The following is a 19,085-nucleotide window of genomic DNA, read 5'->3' on the forward strand; positions in this document are numbered from 1 at the left end:
CCAGCCTGGTCCTGTCGCTGATTGCTGCCGGAGCCTTTGGCCTCTCACGTGAGGGCGTGGGGCCTTTGGCCTATCAGGAGGAGGCGGGCAAGGGGGGGCAAGCGGCGGGCAAGGGGGGCAAGCGGCGGGCAAGGGGGGCAATTGTCTATAGAAGCCTCAGAAACATGCATTTATATTAACATTTTTAAAAAAATCAGCAAATTTTTTCGCGTGCCCTCCATTTTTAAAAAAGTGTCCTCCATTTGAAATTTTTGTCCTACATTTGTCCTGGTTTATTTATTTATTTAATTTTTTAAAAAATTATTCAATTATTTATTTTTTTGGCTTCGGCCCCCCAGTTGTCTGAGGGACAGCAACCTGGCCCCCATCTCAAAAAGGTTGCCTACCCCTGCCCTAGAGTCACAACAGCCAGAAATGAAGGCACACAACAACACACCACCAGCAACAAATTGGGAGGAAAACTGGTGTATTTGCCATTGGGAGTTGATGACTCCACTGGGTAACTCCTTGGTATATAGGGTCTTCAGATGGAACATTGTGTTGTGACATTGCTATATTTGCTATATAAATGTGTTGGGACATTGCTATATTTGGGAAAGGAAAAGAAAGCTTTCTAGGGCCTTACCGTAAGATACTAGGAGCCTTCTTGAACTCAGCAATACAGTTTTCTCTTCAACCTTATTTTGAGCTGTGGAATAATGCCAAAAGGGAACAGGAGGACTGAAATACGGAGCTGAATTGGTTTGACTAGAAGCTTGCTTCAGCTCAAAGTATGTGTAGGTGTATGAATGCATCTCTCAGAACAGCTGCCACAGGCCTCAACATCCATCCTAATTTATCCCTAGAGACTGGTGAGTGTACAAGTGTTCCTCATGGATAAATTCATCCTGCCACTTGTTTGCTGGAACTGTGTCAAAGAAACCACTATAGCTTATAATTTAAGTGCTAAAACTGGGATCTGCCCAAGTGGTTCTCAGTTGAAACCTTACCCGGATTTTCTGCAGCATCAGGAAGCATTCCACAAATAGAACATAACTCTTATTTTAAGACAGATGTGGCCTTTTCAACATACAGCAAGTGTGCAGTTACATGACTACATTTTGTGTTGTCTCAAATCTCTGTGACTCTAATGCAGAAATAGTAATCATTATTACAGAAGATTAAGGGCTGTTGATGAGGGCTAATAGGGTCTTCCCTCCTCTTTATATTTCTGCTGAGGGTGACAGTTTGACCCTAAGATTGTTCTTGGTGGTATCTAAAAGCCATTTGTTCCCGTTCTCTCCTACCACAGCTTTGGAACAGACATACCTTGTGGTTTCCTGTATTTTATCTGAAGAACTGGCAACAACAACAACAACAACATTTCTAGAAATATTTTCTTTGGGTGTGCAGTCTTCTAGCCACTACCACGACAAAGGTATTGTGCACAATCATGTCTTTTCTTCCTTCACAGAGGCTTGAGTATTTTTGGTAAGAAAAAAGACAGAAAAAGTGTTAGGAAAACATGGAACAACCACCAATGAAATATGATGACACTACATATTTACAGCAGGTTGAAACAACCATCTTGTGGACATGTGGTATCTTTAAGTAAGGGGAGTGTTCTAGAACTCTCTCTAGCAAATGGTTCTAAGGGCTTTATCACACGTGGCTTTTAAACCGCAATTCCTACAGGAAGGAAATGGCATTGGCAACACTGATCACATGATGCCATTTCCCTCCTGTAACTGGCCAGTCCCTGATCTGTGTCTTTTCATTCACAGAACCCTATGAATGAAATGCCAATCATGCAGGCCCAGAAAGCCATTACTATAGCAGTAGCATGATTGACAGTCCTGTGGTCTCACTGTCCCTTCTTCTCTTTTCCTCCTCCCCCTCCCTCTTTGATCACCCCCAACTTTTTTTACACTATTTCAGAGCTCCTGAGCCCCGAAGTTTCAAAAATTGAGTGGATTGGGGCTGCAGAGCTCTGAAATAGCATGAAAAGAGGAAGATTTTTTTAAAAAAATGAAAGGCATGCCAGGCAAGGCATAAGAGAGGGAGGGAGGGATTAAGGGAGAGAACAAGAACAAAGCATGATTTGTCAGCCCCCCAGCTGTGCCAAAGGAAGACGTGTGGTAGTGTCTGCTCCTGTATAAGTAAAGGTAAAGGTATTCCCCGCTGACAAGGTCATCAAGTCGTGTCTGACCATACAGGACGGTGCTCATCATTACTTAGTTGAAGAGCCAGCATTCTCAGAGACTACTCTGTGATCATGTGGCCAGCACAGAATGCTGTTTACCTTTGCACCGGAGTGGTCCTATTAATCTACTTGTATTTTCATGATTTCAAACTGCTAGGTTGGCAGAAGCTGGGACTAGTAATGGGAGCTCACTCCATCATGTGGCACCTGGGCCTCGAACTGCCATCCTACTAATCTTGCAGTCAACAGAGTCTGTGTCTTAGCTACCGCATCCCTTCCCTATACCAGTATTTTTCCATTTATTTTTAGGTTGAAGAGCTACAGCACAAAAGGGGCTGGTGTGATAAAGCCCTAAATATCTCACCAGACTCCAAACCCCAAGAGGCAACAAAAGGAGGAAGCTATATGTGTTAAAGTGGTAGCACAGACACATTCCACAACATCTGGAATTTCATGGATGAGGCAGGGCAACTTTTTGATGAAAGCCTCACATAGAAACATCCTGTTACTCAGCTAAAGACTGGTTTTATTAAGACACAGGGAAAACCTCAATGGCATATCCAAAAGAAAGTATTATGAGCAGAGCATAAATCAGATATGTGAGAAACTAAATTTGGAAAACCTCTGCTAGAGAGATGATTAGCGATATGGAAAACAGAAAGATTAAATGGCTAGATGAAGAGCTCATTTTTACAAGATCCAATAATTAATAGACCCATCCTTCTTCTCCACCAGCGACTGACTGTTACAAGCATTAGAACAATCTGACAACAGTTCTTATGTACTCTTGTGCAAATTCAGAAGTGACAGGTTAATCAAAGTCTATTAATTGCAAATCAACAAGTTAAGCAAAAACTACGAACAAGTAACCAACCAAAGAAATATTGAGACAGTGGCTAATGGTTAAATAAACAACAGCAGAAGAAACTCAGATAGAATGACTTTTGTTTTACTCAACAGTATTAGTTGCTCTACGTCATCCAGCAAATCTGGATTCAACAAACTTTACAGGGTGTTATTTTTAGCTTTAGGAGGAGGGGTGTGTCCACAATCACGCAACAATGAGTAAAGTTTAGGAAACTTTCAGTGGAGCTATAAATACAGAAGGCTCTATTTCAGTACCAACATTTGTACCTGTGGAGAGAGGGAAAGAGTCAAAGAAAGAAGGTTAAATGGAGAATTTCTACAGCTAGATACATGAGAAAGAAAAGGATCAGATTTATACATTTCTGAAGCATGTTGTGCTTAACTTCAAAAGAAACCAATATTCTAGGTTGTTTCCCCCCCTGTATTTAAGATAAATGCTAGCCAGAAATAATTTCTAAACCAATCAAGCAGTACAGCTTCCTTTAGTCAGAGATCAGTTTCCCCTTGCTCAATGGAGAAGTACACTTTACTGTTTCTACAACCTCTGTATGTTGCTTTATTAAACAAACAACCTGTTCAGTTTTCCCCTGAGATTTACCACCTGGACACTTGACACAGTGTGTTGGAATTTTCCCAATACTTTATATTTCCTCTGTGTACTCATATGTGCTTTTTGAGAGTCAGTGTGGTATAGTGGTTTGAATATTGGACTATGATGCTGGAGGCCAAAGTTTGAATCTGTGCTCAGCTATGGAAACCCTCTGGGTGACCTTGGGTGAGCCATTCTCTCTCTCTCAGCCTCAGAGAAAGGGAAAGGCAAACCCCCTCTGAACCAATCTTGCCAAGAAAATCTCATGATAGGTTTGCCTTAGAGTTGTCATAAGTTGGAAATGACTTTTGGCACACAACTACTACAAAAATATGCTGTTTAATTAGATAAACAGCTGCTGAAGAAACAAAGAATTGGTATGAAGAGCAAGAATTTACACGTGTTGCATGACTTACTTAACACTTTCTTTCATTTCTGTCTGTATTAGCAACCCACATCACATGTGTGTGGATATCTTGGCACCCTTTGTGTCTTGTGTATGACTCTTGTTTAGCTCTGTCCAAAAGTCTGGGGTAATTCTCAGTTTAAATTTAGATGTGGCCACAAAGTCTCTGTGTGTCTGTAGAGAAGGATGACTGACAGTTGTATGATGATAACCACTCACTGAATATCATTATCAAAAACTTACCAAGAATTAATAGCTGTACAGTCTGTCTGTTCCATGAAGCAAAGAGTACTTACTATAGTGTGGCATGTTACTAAAGGCTAGTAAGTTAGGAAGCATATCCTTGCCCAAAGTATATCTTTGACCTGGTGTCAAATGTTGATCAGTACAACAGTATGCAGCAGATCTCAATAGTTACTCCATGAGGTAGCACGCCTGAGACAGTTACTTGTAAAGGTATTGCTACATGAGACAGAGCAGCAAATGACTCCCTGTCTCTTATTCCAATCAGGGAGCAGATTAACTCCCTGAGCAGATTAACTAAAGCAAGACAAATTGGGGCAGAGAATCTCACAAACTCATTTAAATCCAACAGTAAAAAGAAAAAAGGAAAAGAAAGGAAAAAAAGAGTTAGAATATTGTTGGTCCTCCGTAACCACAATTATTTATCCATGGATTCAAGCGTCCATGGACTGAAAATATTTTTTAAAAAGTATAAATTCCAAATAGCAAGCCTTGGTTTTGCCATTTTATTTAAGGGACAGCATTTACTATCCCACTGTATTTAATGGGACTTGATCATCCACGGATTTTGGTATCCATGAAGGTCCTGGAACCAAACCCCAGTAGATAACAGGGGCCCATTTTAATTAAATTTGCTACCCTTTCATTACACCCAGAATGTCCTACCTGAGGCAGCCACTTCACTTTGTGTAACAGTAGGGACAGCACTGTCAAGGTACCGTATATGCCAGGGCTTGAAGTGGGATGGTATCTCATGACCTAAAGCTGAAAGCCATCTTTGGGGCTGTACAGACCAGAACTTTGTGCTGGCTTGTACGTATGGTGAGGGCTGAGCGTCCACACCCTCAAAGGCCTTACTATGCTGCCTGGACGACATTATGGTGTGCGCTCATCCACACGGTGTGCACCATGATGACACATGCCAGGTGCAGCACCCAAATAGCACTGTGCGGAAGGGGCATTTGTTAGCTGCACAAGAATGGTCTGTCTTATTTCAAAGTAATCTTCAACTACAGGAATAGAGGTCAGCAACATTAGGCATGACACTGGCTTCAGCACTGGCCAAGTTAGCTATGCCTTCTATCCTTGACTTTGTCAACTTTGCCTGCATATACCCTCTGCTCCAGGCTTGGTTCCACTTCACTCCCTTTCCCCCAGTCTAGCAATGAAAAGATCCTGCATTGAAGAGCGTTTGTTTTGTTGTTGTTGTGTACCTCCAAGTCATTTTTACTTATGGTGACCCTAAGGTAGTGGGTCCCCAAACTGTGCTCTTTAAGGGATTTTGGACTTCAGAATCCCAGGCTATTGGTTAACATGGCTGAGGCTTCTGGGAGCTGAAGTTTAAAATCTCTTAAAGGGCACAGTTTGGGGACCACTGCCCTAAGGTGATCCTATCATAAGGTTTTCTTGGCAGGTTTCTTCAGAGGAGGTTTGCCACTGCTATTCTTTGAGGCTGACAGAGTGACTTGCCCAGGGTCACTCGCTGGGCTTTTATGCTCAAGCAGTGAATTGTACCCTGATCTCCAGAGTCATTGTCCAACCACTACACCCCACTAGTAGTGCATACTCACCTTTAAGTCTTGTTCCCGTTACAACATTTCTTAGGTCTTTTTCTCTAGAAGATCCCAGAGCTGAAGTACAACAACCTCTTATTCTCTTGCCAATTTGGTCAAAAGCCACAACAGGAAGTACTGAAGCATTTGCGGTGGGGTAACTCCCAATAAGAGTATTTTTTTGGGGGGGGGGTGGACTAGCAGCCTCTGGTGAGAGTTTTGACAGTATTCACACAGCCTACCAACAGAACTTCTTAGTATACACTCATAGCCTAAGGCCACATGTAGTTACATGATTCTAAACCCCACTGTGCATTTTCAATATATCTTCTACTTGTTCGTATCTTTTAACCCTTTTCATATGGTATAGATACCTATAAAGGGTGTACATAAGAGAATGGAAGGCTATAGATTCCCTGCTACCACATTCATATTCATTCACCTGTCTTGACTGAGATTTTAGGCACAGAACTGTACCTGAAGATACTTCTATTCAGGCATTCAAATCAATGTGCATAGTGTGTAGTCTGTAGCCTCCTACTGTTATAGAGTGGCCAGTTATGTACAGTATCCCTTCCCAGAGACTGAGAGAGAGAGAGAAAGCATAATCAAAAAAGGACAAAAAATAAATTGCATGAACAAGCCTAAAGTTTTCCTAAGTGACATCAACCTGTGGAAAGTCTTTTCCTCTCCCAATCTGCTTTGCATAGGAAAGCTCCCAAATAAATACACACTGGGAGGAGTTGTTTGAAACCATGTTTTGATAAGCCTGGGAACATTTCAATAGATTCCCAATCCCCCCCCCCCCCCAAAAAAAAAAAGAATACTCTTTTCACTTTAATTTTTAAATTTTTCTCCAGAGTTCAGAGAAACAAAAGCAGTTACTGAATGCAGATGGCAATGTTATCAAGAAACAACTAGTCAGGCTAATACAATTCTGTTGCTTTTATAGTTGCTCATTTGAAAACGGCTTGTCTTTGTCAAGTTCTTACAGATTTATGATTAATGCTCCCCCCCCCCCCCCCAAAAAAAACAACAACCATATACCAAAGAAAATTGGCAAACTCTAGGAGGAAAGTTTGGTGTTGTGAAGTCTTTCACGGTCAGCATCTAGAGTTTTCTGAGGGTATTTTGGGCTGTGTAGCCGCATTCTGGCGAACTCAGAGGAAGATGCCAGCCAATAGTTGCAGGCAAAACGTCAGGAATAAAATCTTCCAGAATGCTGACACACAGCCTGAAAAACCCACGGGAAACTTTGTTATTGTTGTTAATTGCACTTGAGTTGGCCTCGACTCATGTGAATGAGACTTGTTCATCTCTCCTATCCTCAGCTGCTCTTCTTAGGTCATGCCTCTGGCCTCCCCAATTGAGTCTACCCATCTGGCACGTGGTTTCCTCTCTTTCTGCTTCCCTGTAACTTGCCTAGCATTATAGTCTTTTCTAATGAGTTGGGCCTTCTCATGATGTGACCAAAGTATGACAGCCTCAATGTGATCATCTTGGCTTCCAGAGAGAGTTCATGCTTGATCTGTTCTAGGACCTATTTGTTTATCTTTTTGGCCATCCACGATATCTGTAGAATTCTTCTCCAACACCACATCTCAAATAAGTTTATTTTCTTTCTGTCAGCTTTCTTCACTGTCCATTTCTCACATCAGTATATGGTGATGGGGAATACAATGGCTTGGATAATTCTTATTTTAGTGCTCCGTTGTATATCTTTTCACTTTAGAATTTTGTCTAGTTCCTTCATAGTGCCCTTCCCATTCCTAGTTTTCTTCTTATTTCTTAACTGCAGTCTAAATTCTGATCAATGTTTGATCCTAGGTATGGCAAGTCTTTAACTTTTGATTTCCTCATTATCGAGGCTGAATTTATGTAGATCCTCTGTGGTCATTATTTTTGTTTTCTTTATGTTCAGCAGTAAGCCTGCTTTTGCATTTTCTTCCTTGACCTTTCTTAGTAATTGTTCGAAGTCTATGATGCTTCCTGCTAGTAGTATGATGTCATCTGCATACCTTAGATTGTTGATGTTCCTTCCGCCTGTCTCCACTACTCCTTTATCTGAGTGCAAGCCTGCTCTTCATATGATATTTTCTGCACACAGTTTGAACAGGCATCCTTCCATCCTTGCCTGGCTCACTTGCCAATTAGGAACCATTCTGTTTTTCCATATTCTATTCTAATAGTGGCCTCTTATCCTAAGTACATATTTCTTATCAGGACTATCAAATATAGTGGCACTCCCATGTCTTTAAGAGTGTTCCATAGCTTTTCATTATCTATGAAGAAAGGCTTTGCTAGAGTCTATAAAGCATATGATTTTCTTTTGGAATTCCTTGGTTCGCTCCATTAACCATCCTACATTTGCAATGTCATACTGAGTGCCTCTTCCTTTTCTGTACCCCACTTGGGCCTCTGGGATTTCTCTCTCCATATATGATTGGAGTTTATACTGCAGAATTTTGAGCAAAATTTTGCTTGCGTGGAATATTAATGCTATGGTCCTATAATTGCTGCAGTCTTTTGTGTCTTCTTTGTGGATTGAGATGTACAGTTGTCCCTCAAGATTTGTGGCTTTGACACGTGGTTTCGATTATTTCCCTGGGGAGGGAAAAAGCCCAGGAGGGAAAAGCCAGGAAGGGTGTGCTTGCCAATCCCACCCCTTTCCAGGATGGAGAGCTGCCTCTTTCCCCAAGCAGCTCTCTGCCTTGGGAAGGGGTTTGGGGAAAGTGAACACGCCCTCCTACCTGCCATTCCAAGGCTTCAGAGAGCTCCCTGAAACCTTGGAAGGGAAGGAATGAGCTGTGAATGTATGCTCTCCTGCTCTTCCAGAGCCTCTCCTAGCTTGCTAGTGCTGTTTGAGGCTTTGGAAGGGAGATGGGGGCACACATGTGTGCACTGCTCTCACCCCCCTTTATTCATGATTTTTTACTTTTGTGGGGGTCTTGTGTCCCTAACCCCCATGAATGACAAGGATCAACTGTATATTGATCTTTTCAAGTCTGTTAGCCACATTTTTGTTTTCCATATTTGTTGGCATATTTTAGTAATCACTGGAGTTGATTCTGTCTGTGTTGACTGTAGCAATTCTATTAGAATATCATCTATGTTCCTGGTGACCTGTTCTTCCCAATACCTCTTATAGCAGCTTCCACCTCACACTCTAGGATTTGGCGTTCATCTTTGTATGCTTCTTCATTCCATGTGTTGTTCACTTTTTCTTCTCTTTTATAAAGCTCTTCCCTAAATCATATGGAAATCAATGGGATTTTAAGGAGCACTTAAAGACAAGTGCTCATTCCTCTTGGGGCCCTCATTAGTGCCAGGCTGCTAATGTTCTCTGGGTTGTGTTCATCTTCTCTATTGGTTAGTCTGTCATATGGAAAGCATAACATGTAGTGACTCCATACCACAAACTCTAACTTTTGAACCTAATGGCCTGAGCATACAGTTGAGTGAGCTTAGGCCTTAGAGCTTAGACACCACAGAACGTGGCATCATGTCATACTTAACCTGTTGTAGGAGTCCATGATTCTCTCTGTGAGCATTATAGAAAAGTTTACAATATAACTGAAATGTCAAGAAGCATGACCATTTAAAAAACCCCACCCCACATACAGTATTATAAAAGGCCCTTTTCTCCTTGAGCAATTACCTTTCAAAGGCTTGCTGCCCAATAGAAGGATAGCAAGGAGGCACCAGTCTATGCTCTTAAGGGAGGGAGTTCCAGTAGCCACCAAAAATATCCTCTTCTGTGTTCTCACTAGATGAACATGTGAGGGTGGTGGAACAGACAAAAGAGTCTCTGTGTTGTATTTTTGTCTATGGCTTATCAGTATTGTAAGAATTTACCAAATAACAGAGTATGCAAATTCATGGCTTAAATCCAATGGAGAGTTAGGAATTCTTAAGCCCATAAAAGTCAAGTATGCTTAACAGTGCATTCTGTTTAGGCAACTGCTATCAATTCCTATCCCTATCTTATCTTCTGTTGAATGAAGTTACAAAGCTCTACATGGCACAAGGTCTTCAAATGGGGATTAAATTCTCTGATTTGCATTTAAATAACTGTGTGCATCAGCCCAAATGTGTCTGTTGTTGATTTTTCGTGGTAATTACAAAAAACTCTTTCTCACATAGGCATCATTTGAGCATTCAGTGATTTTTATGTAAGATTCAGAATTGCCACCACAGCAGAGGTCTTTGCAGAGGGAAGATCTTATTTTAGTCTTGCACAAAGCTTTGACTAGATCTGTTGTGTGGGCTTTGTAGTCTGGCTTCCAGTGTCTCGGTCTGTTACCGAAACTTAAGAATATGACTTTATTCTTCTGCAGTTTTAAGGCACAGAAAATCTCACTTTGTTGGCTGCCATTGCATGCCCAAATCACATGCTCTCTCTTCTCTGCTGTATGGTTGGTGCAGAAAGTAGGTCATTAGAAAAGGGGACATTGTCCAAGTATGCCTGGAAATTTTGCAAACATCAGAGAAAAGACATTGGACGAATCTGTAGTACATTTCTGTGTAATCTTCTTTTATGTTCCTGATTGCTTCTGCCTCATTTTCATCAATGTGGTAAATATACATAACTGGATTAATGCAAGGTATAAATCAGGCTGTGCTGCTTGCTTTAGAATTTGATTTTCACATTGTACAAAAAGCTTTGTTCAGATCAATTTTAAGAGCTTATTTTCCCTCCCACTTCTGCAAATCTCTTTCATCTCTTTATCTGCTCCAAAAAGAATGTTTTGATGGCTCTTTCAACTAAGCTGCCTTCTTCCTTTGCTCTCCTTTCACTCCAGCCACCAAAGACCACTGGTATAACAAGGGGGAAGGGAAGGGGAGAAAAAAAAGGAAACACAGCAGCACCTTTAAGACTCACTGGTTTTTATTTTTGCATGAACTTTCATGGAAGTAAACCCATGTATAAATGAGCATTGTACCTGACGCCTTACTATCAATCAGTAACCCATCCAAAGAAGTGGGTTTATATCCATGAAAGTTCATGCTAAAATAAAAGCCAGTTAGTCTTAAAGATGCTGCCACGTTTCTTTTTTCTCTCTCCCCCTTCCTTCCTCCTTTTTATGCTGCAAGAGACTAACATGCAGCTTATCCCATTAATAAATAAGATGGCTTACCTTTTCTGGCTTGAATTCAGGATCTGGGATGCCCCCGGATGTTAACATACCTAATTCGCCATCTATCTAGCTGGGAGGCTGCTGCCTGGATGCATCCTGTGTTGTAGCCTTGCTCAGCCAGCTCTTTTTTGAAGTTGGCGAGCTTCCAACTTAAAAAATTGGCTGGCTGAACGAGGCTTCGACCTGGGATGCATCTGGGCAGTAGCATCTTGGCTAGATAGGTGGCAATTTAGGTATGATAACATCCGGGGGCATCCCTGATCCCGAATTCAAGATGGAAGAGGTAAGAAGGCATATTTGTTAATGGGCTAAGCTCCATGGTGGCTACTGGCAGGTGCAGCCCACCTGCTTTTTTGCTTTCTTCTGGTAATCTAGAAGGCTTCAGCAGAGCATTATATGCATTCTTGCCCAGTCTTCTTATTCCTGCACTCATCTGGATTTTTTTAATATCCTGTTTGTTTCAGTGCCACAACATTTTCACTTGTTTGTAGTTCTTCAGTTATTCTCTGTGTCACTTTACTATTTTATTTTTCTTGTGTCTCTAGCTGGAATATATCGATTGAGAAGCCTAGCAACCAAACAGCAAGGGGGAAAGAGGTTGGAATGCTGTTTTTAAGGAGAATGCATATAATGCTCTATTTGATGTGATGTGATTTGTTTTTATATTTGATGTTTTTAATTTGTTTTTTCTTTTCTATATGGTAATTTTTTCTATTCCTCTTTTTAATTGTTACTGTCTTAGAGTGTACGCCTTGGGCAGGCTTTTATATACTCTTTAAGTTTACCGACTTTGTACAGCGCTGTGTATAATTACAGCGCTTTAGAAATAAAGTTTAATAATAATAATAATAATAGTAATAATAATTGAAGCCTTACATAAGTAAGAAATGATAATGTGGGAGCAAGAGCATCATCCTACTACTGCTCAGATACAGATGGCTTCAACAAGTGCCCTTTCACACTATACACAATTATAGTGCACTGATACCATGCTAACTGTCATGGCTGCATCCTCTGATTTGGAATTTGGGGATGCACAAGAAGAGCTTTCTGGGTGAGAATTTTATATCCTCTTCCCTAAACCGCAGATCCTAGGATTCCATAGTATGCTGCCGTGGAAGTTAAAATGGAAACATAACCCTATAATTGCAAAGTTTGGATGGGCTTGTTGATGCTTGTTCCCCAGTTCTGAGGCTGAGTGAGGGAACAGTCATAGATGTTAGGTGATGAAGGTTGTGGAGCAGTAAAAAGGGGCTGGAGAACAGAACTGTAGGTGCTGTGCCCCATAAGCTGGCTTTCATCTCTTAGGAACCCTGGAAGACACTAACTCATTGCCAGATCTATCAGATTGGCTAGCTTCTGGACATGTTTCTTGGGAGTTCTGTTTGCTTTAGAAAGAAACTCATCTTAGGCTGGTGCTGGATGGCACATGTGTACCCTTGCAAGGGTGGATGCTTTGCATGGACCAACAAAGTTTTGCTGGATCACTGAGACTTCAACGGCTTTTAACTACCCATGCCTCTGCCCTCACAACATGCTAAATGGAGTAACTTTCATCTTCCTGCTATGAAGCATGGCTGGCCCTGCAGAATGATTTATATAAACAGTATACAAAATGAAGGTTTGGAATGCCACTGATTCAACCAAGCTGACTTGATGGACCCAATCATAGTACAGTACTTATCTCAACTATTGAGCATTCCTTATCTCAACTATTGAGCATTCCAGACTCGAATGGCTGTCTGTGAGCCTGCAGGGGACCAGGCAGCTGCAAAAACATGTATGTACCACTCCTCTGATATTTTAAAAGTTTGTAGCATCCCTGTTTTCACCCTTGAATGTGGCTATAATCTGGCAAATTAAGGAGCAAAACAAGGTAATAATATTTTTCCCTGACCTCTCTTCCTTTCTGCAGTAATTTTGTTATTTTTCTAATTTTCCACCCCATTCTAATACTTTCTTCCTTAAATTTTTTATTTGATTCTCAGAAATATCATTTATATACCCAACAAGGTCATCTACAGGAAGTCCAGAAATTAGGTGCAAAAAATAAGGCTGCATTGGCACTGCTGCAATAATCCAGTTTGACACCACTTTAACTTCCATGGCTCAATGCTATGGCATTCTGGGAATTGTAGTTTTTTGTGAGACATTTATCCTTCTCTGTCAGAAAGCTCTGGTGCCATAATGAACTACAATTCCCAGAATACCATAACATTGAGCCATAGTGATTAAAGTGGTGTCAAATTGGGTTATTTCTGCAGTGTCATCCACTTGAACCAAGCCACTTCAGGTTACAGTCCATTATTAGGATAAGTGCCAAAAGTGATAGCACGTCAGCTCAGGAGAGATCCTATTATTAAGAATCTTTTTTCAATCAAGCCATTTTTTTCCAGATTGATAAAGAAAGTTCACTAATTTTCACTTATTTAAGATGATGTTTTTCTCATGTCACTTAATCAATTCATTACTCCACCTTCTCCAAATGAACTGTACTGCTCCTTAAAAGAATAACACTCCTCTTCCCTTAGAAAAAGACAAACAGGAGATGAATAAATCTTGGTATTTACTTGTGACAGTTAGTTCTAACACCCACACTGATCAAAACACCAATAGTCACCAGTCATCACTGTCTGGAACCTGTGCAGAAAATTAATAAACAACGTAAGTATTGGATTAATTCCACACCATGAAGAAATTTCTGTTGAGTCTCTTTTGTAGTATTCAAGCTCCTCTCAGAGCTAGAGGTGCTAAATGGAAATGGATCTATCCCTTTCCTTGCCACAGGTCACAAATGCGAAAACTACTGAAGAAATAGGAAGCTGTAGTGGTAGTAGCGGCAGCAGAACATTTTAAGGAGTGTTAACATTTTTTGCATACCTTATGAGAAACTGTGCTAATGAATATAGACCTGAATCCTACTGTTAGTCTTTGAACCATTGAACGATTGATTCAAGAGGTCTTCTTTGGTTAATCAACAGGATCCAGGTCAGAATATTGATTTTTATTCAATAATTTAAATAGCATTTGTATTTTTGGGAAGGTATTTTTCATAGTTTTACTCCATAATTTATGCAATGTCCATTCAGATCCATCAAGTGTAATGGAACTAGGGGCCAGTCTACATGTGTACTTTATGCAAATTGTTGTGGATTTTCACAGCTTCGAACCAACTCCTACTGTCTAAACCTTTCTGAGCTTATTCCTGCCAAGTTGCATGTATGCTATTTCTGTCTGCCACATGCTGCATTTTTTTGGCTGTCAAAGGATGCTGACAAACACACCTTTGCTTCCCTTGTCATGTAACCCTCTCTCTCCTTACAGGTTAGCATTGTGCTTTTCTCCAGTCACCTACTGTTTGGATCCCTTTGGCTATTGTATGCTGCACAGTTCTGAAAACAGGAGCTTAATTCATTTATCTGATCAGGCTTTTAATACAATTAGCTCTTCCTTATCTCAGTAGGTGAGAGTTAATCATGGGGAAGGGAGATACTCAGATGGAAGGGCTATTTGTATTTTTCCTCCAAGGAACCTTTAAATCACCACCATCTTTGGGTGAAGGTGAATACTGAATCCCAGTTTCAAACAGCCAGTTCCAGATTGAAAAAAATAATTAAAAATGCTGAAAAATGCCAAGGAGATTAGGCAAACTCTATATGTACTAAAACCAAAGAAATCTGTTATCAGTAACATCCATGTGCCTGCCCGTCTACCCACCCCCTGCTAGCAAAGGCATTCAAAGAGGAGAAGAGGATGTTCATACAACTGATAATGCACATCCTTGAAGACAATATCTCAAAATATGGTAAAATGTGCAATATCTTTTTCTTTGGAGTTTGAGTACTTTTCCACTCCACCTCAAAGGGGAGAAGTACATTCAAATCATGTATGGCTGGACCATATTCTACTCGCATTCTACCAGGATAAATTTCATTGTGTAGACTGGCTCTTACTCCCACATCATTTTGTATAGAATTAGAGCCTGAAAATTAAGTTAATCATTTAAGTTTTATCATTCTTATTTGTCATCAAATCAACCCTATGAATGAGAGATCTCCAAGATCCCCAGTCACCAGCTGCCCTGCTAAGGTCTTACAAACTCAGGACTGTGGCTTCCTTGATTGAGTTTATTCACTGGTAATGCAGTCTCCCTCTTTGCCTTCTACCTTCCATTTTATCAAGCATCATAATCTTTTCCAGTAAGTTATGTCTTCTCACGATATGTCCAAAGTATAACAGTCTCATGTTAATGATATTTGCTTCTCCAAGACTCATTCATTTGTCTTTTTAGCACTCCATGGTATCTGTAGATCTAGTGTCATGTGTCAAATGACACAATGTGCTATCTAGTGCTATGTGTCCAATGACACGATTTTCTTTCTGACAACTTTCTTTACTGTCCAGCTTTCATATCCATATCGAGAAATACGAAACAATATGGCCTACACTGTAGTCAATATGCAAACAAATATGCACCTGTGCATGCACTTTTATATTTATTTGTCAGTGTGGGGTTATAGCTAAGTCAGTAGCTATATAAACATGTTATTTGTTGTAGGTGTAAGTATTTCCCCGGATATGCAAATTTTGCTTAAGTTATGTGTGTTGAAATTTACACAATGTATTTTGAATAAAAGTCTTATTACTTTGGATTTTGTTTAGTTTACATTGCTCCTTTGTATTGCTAATATCTCCCTTTTATCATTTACTGACAGAGTACAGTTTTCTTTTGATCTATTCAAAAGCAAAATGAACTAATTAGATACAAGATTTACTGCATCTTCAACAACTTGGCTAATTTTTAAAAAATAGTACCATACCCCACATACTTAAACTTTTTTTTCATGCTTTGTCAATGGCAAGGTTCATCTGCTTTTAAAATTAGTCTATTCGATAGTTTTTTCTTCATCTTTATAATTTTCCATGATTACATTCCATAATTTAAATTTCGCATTATCAGTTTAACATCACTAGTGACACCAGACTTAGTGCACTTAGCTGATTGGCGGTGTGGACATCCCTCTGTCTGGACATTGGCTTAATCACACTAGGGCAACAAACTCATATTTTTTGTATATCACTAGAACTTCTGAAGTAAATCTGCACATGAGGCTTTGTTGCTGCTTTTAAATATGGATTTTACTGAATATTGAACCACAAAAGCATAAATTCAACATGTAAACAAAATGCACTGAACAGAAAATAAGGGGAAAACTGCTTAGAAAATGTAGGCTATTGGTGCTTTTTGGAATGTTGATAGACTCTCATAAAATTCCTCCTTCCTCATTCCCAAATATAGTAACATCTGGAAGTACTGATAGATAGCCAGCATGGCAGAATCACAGAATCATAGAGTTGACTCTGTTTTAAAGTCTCCAAAGAAAGAGACTCCAGCACTCTCCGAAGGAGTGTGTTCCACTGTCCAACGGCTCTTATTGTCAGGAAGTTTCTCCTAATGTTGAGGTGGAACTCTTTTCCTGTAGTTTGCTTCCATTGCACTGGGTCCTATTCTCTGAAGCAGCAGAAAACAAGCTTCCTCCATCCTCAATGTGACATCCCTTCAAATACATAATAGGGCCATCATATCGCTTCTTAACCTTCTCTTCTCCAGGCTAAACATGCCCCACTCCCTAAGTCTCTCCTCAGAGGTCATGGTTTCCAGAACCTTCACCATTTTGGTCACACTCCTCTGTACATGCTTCAGCATCTCAACATCCTTTTTTAATTGTGGAGCCCAGAACCGGACACAGTATTCCAGGTGAGGCCTGACCAAAGCAGAATAGAGTGGTACTTTTACTTTCTTTGATCTAGACACTATATCTATTGATGCAGCCTAGAACTTCATTGGTTCTTTTAGCTGCTGCATCACACTATTGACTTATGGTCTACTAGGACTCCTAGATCCCTTTCTCATGTACTGTAATCAAACCAGGTGTTTCCCATTCTATATCTATACATTTCATTTTTTCTCCCTAAGTGTAGTACCTTACATTTCTCCCCTTTGACATTCATTTTGTTAGTTTTGGCCCAGCTTTCTAATCTATTAAGATCATTTTGAATTTTGACCCTGTCTTCTGGTGTATTAGCTACTCCCCTTAATTTGGTGGGTAAACATGCTCTCATCTTCATCCAAGTAATTGATAAAGATGTTAAATAGCACTGGGTCCAGGACAGAACCCTGTGGCACCTCACTAGTCACTTCTCCCCAGGATGCAGAGGAGCCATTGCTGAGCACTCTTTGGCTTCAGTTGGTCAACCACAAATTCACCCAACAATTGCATTTTACAAGCCCACATTTTACTAACTTGTTTGCCAGAATATCAAAGGGGATCTTGTCAAAAGCCTTACTGAAATCAAGATATGCTCCATCCATATATATATATATATATATATTGGTAAAGTAGTATGAAAGTTGCACTGTGACTCTGGAGACCAGGGTTTGAATCCCTATTCAGCCACTGGGTGACCTTGGGCAAGTCACACTCTCTCAGCCTCAGGATGGCAATGGCAAACCCCTTCTGAAGAAATGTGCCAGGAAAACCCTATGATAGGTTCATTTTAGGATCTTATCTTAGGATCAGCATAAATTGGAAACATCTTGGTTGTCCTCCCCTGAACAAATTCTAGCTTGTAGATTGGCTTCTGTGGTGCCCAGAACTAGACACAATACTCAATACAGGACTGTCCGCTCTATGTAAAGTAGGGCTTATATCTGTCCTAGTGGCAACACTGAGACATAATTCACCATAAATCTGCATATATTCTCATTTTGGTATCAGTATATGAATAAAACAATCAGTCTTGTGTCAGGTGGTATTTCCTCTTATTGGTCTTTTTCTGCTAAAATTAATCCAGAAAATTTGTTCATAACTATAACTTCCTTGAATAGAAGTAACCATAGAGCAGGCAATTCAGGCAACCTCTATGACTTCATAATACATAACTTAGGAGCAAGTCAGTATTTCATTAAGGAAGGGGGAGGTGATGTACAAAACTATATTCATAAGAAATAATTGGACCTCTTAAGAGGCAGTATAAAATATCTTTTCTTGCATTTTACTTGGGTGGCTGTTCTCTATGGCCTGTTACAGACTGCCAAAATAAAGCTGCTTTGGGTCTCTCTGGAGGTATGCTATTTAAATGATGCATGGGTCCTAAGAGTCCGGAAGTCGCGCCAAAGCCACACTCCATTCCTAAGCACTGGAGTGCAGCTTTGCTGCAGCTTCTGGATTCTTAGGGTGCATGCATCATTTAAACAGCATACCTCCAAAGAGACCTGAAGCAGCTTTATTTTGGCAGTCTGTAACAGGCCTATGTGTTCAGCCATGAGTTTGTAAAGTGCACCTGTGGACCATAAGTGTATTTTTTTGGTCCACCAAGGCCCTCACACTCCCACAATTTTTTTTTACAAAAATTGGATATTTTAAACAAAAAATGACCCCATGCTGATTTTTAAAATAAAGCACAACAAAATACCCCAACCTATAACAGTTAAGCTACAGTGATACAAAATTACCACCAGAAGAATTTATAGGATTAGGAGAATTTCTGAATTTTGCAGACAAATCCAATTTCAAGGGAATAGTAAGACACAAGTATTAGAGAGAAGGGAGAAAGAAGCTGTTCTTAATAAAGCATGACTGAAGTTTTGCTCTTACCTTTCTGTACTTTCCAGCTGGAGTTTGGGCAGTGTAAATGAGACAGATGAGGCAGAGTTTGTCTGCCTTGATTCCTTAAGAATAACACTTTTTTTCATTAAGTGCAGTTAGTACTAATCCAACTATTGCAGGTAATAAATATCATCTCAGTATGCTGTTCTGTGGGCAGCCTCCCATCGGTTTGATACTACTGTCTTTACTGCAAGGAGCAAAATGGAATTTTAAGTGTAGGTGGAAGTGCACAAACAAAACAGATGCTCATTCTGTACCAGACCTTTCAGAGATGACAGTTTGAGAAGTGTTTTCTTATTCTGGGAACATCAAAAGATGTTTACAAATTTACAAATTTATTTTGCAAGTGAATAGGTATGCCTATGTAAAGATAACTGTTTTGGACATGCTATAATTTAGCATTACAAGCACGAGGCCAGCCTTTTGCTCACACACTC

General features: G+C 40.2%; 1 protein-coding gene across 1 annotated transcript in view; it reads right to left on the reverse strand.

The window, feature by feature from the left end:
- PRKCD (protein kinase C delta) overlaps positions 1-18,691 on the reverse strand; it is a 129,621-nt gene extending 110,930 nt beyond the window's left edge. The window contains exon 1 of the mRNA XM_089523886.1: positions 18,637-18,691. The gene's annotated coding sequence lies outside the window, so the exon portion shown is untranslated. The remainder of the gene's footprint in view (positions 1-18,636) is intronic.
- Between the last annotated feature and the right edge of the window lie 394 nt (positions 18,692-19,085).

The sequence above is a fragment of the Sceloporus occidentalis genome, unplaced genomic scaffold (genome assembly GCF_023333645.1).
Source record: "Sceloporus occidentalis isolate IW3139 unplaced genomic scaffold, rSceOcc1.0.p SCAF_1, whole genome shotgun sequence".
NCBI classification, from domain to species: Eukaryota; Metazoa; Chordata; class Lepidosauria; order Squamata; family Phrynosomatidae; genus Sceloporus; species Sceloporus occidentalis.